Below are 636 nucleotides of genomic sequence, written 5' to 3'. Positions count from 1 at the left end.
GGGGGGGGGGGGGGGGGTCACTGCAAGGGTATTTTTTGGGTGTAGTTCCCGGATTTTGGTATCGAAACCCAAGAACAAAAATGTAACATAGCCGATCACTTCTTAGATGTTGTGGCTGCATTAGTTTTCTGGGTTTTTTTTAGGCATTCTCACCTGGTCACTGGTTGCCAGGAGCTGATCGGGATGCTCTGCCTGGCGTCACGCTGAGCACCCGGCAACCAATGACATCGGAGAACTGGGCGGGATGCTGGACCTACCCCCAACCGCCCCCATACACCTATGGGCCATACCATCCCAGTGATGGGTCAACAGATATGTACGGGGGAAGGGAGGGATGTGTTGCTCAGGCCATCAGCTTAGTGACATCATCGGTCCCAAATTTTAATCTTAAATGAAACAGCGAAGCCATTGCTCGTGTCAAAGCCAATCAGATCACTGGAACAGCGACAGCTTGCATCTGATTGGCCGCTTTCCAGCAACTGTGTTCATACCAGAAAAAAAAAAATGCTGAATTCTGTAAGAAGGGGAAACATTTTAGTGTGCAGAGATGTGTTCCTCGCAGGCAAAATTCAACACAGTTCCTATTGTTCGCCACCACATAACCCCCAACCCCCCCCCCCCCCCCCCCCCCCCACC

Source organism: Nanorana parkeri, unplaced genomic scaffold, assembly GCF_000935625.1.
Source record: "Nanorana parkeri isolate BGI_ZX_2015 unplaced genomic scaffold, ASM93562v1 scaffold1291, whole genome shotgun sequence".
NCBI lineage: Eukaryota > Metazoa > Chordata > Amphibia > Anura > Dicroglossidae > Nanorana > Nanorana parkeri.
Note: the sequence above shows the minus strand (reverse complement) of the source record.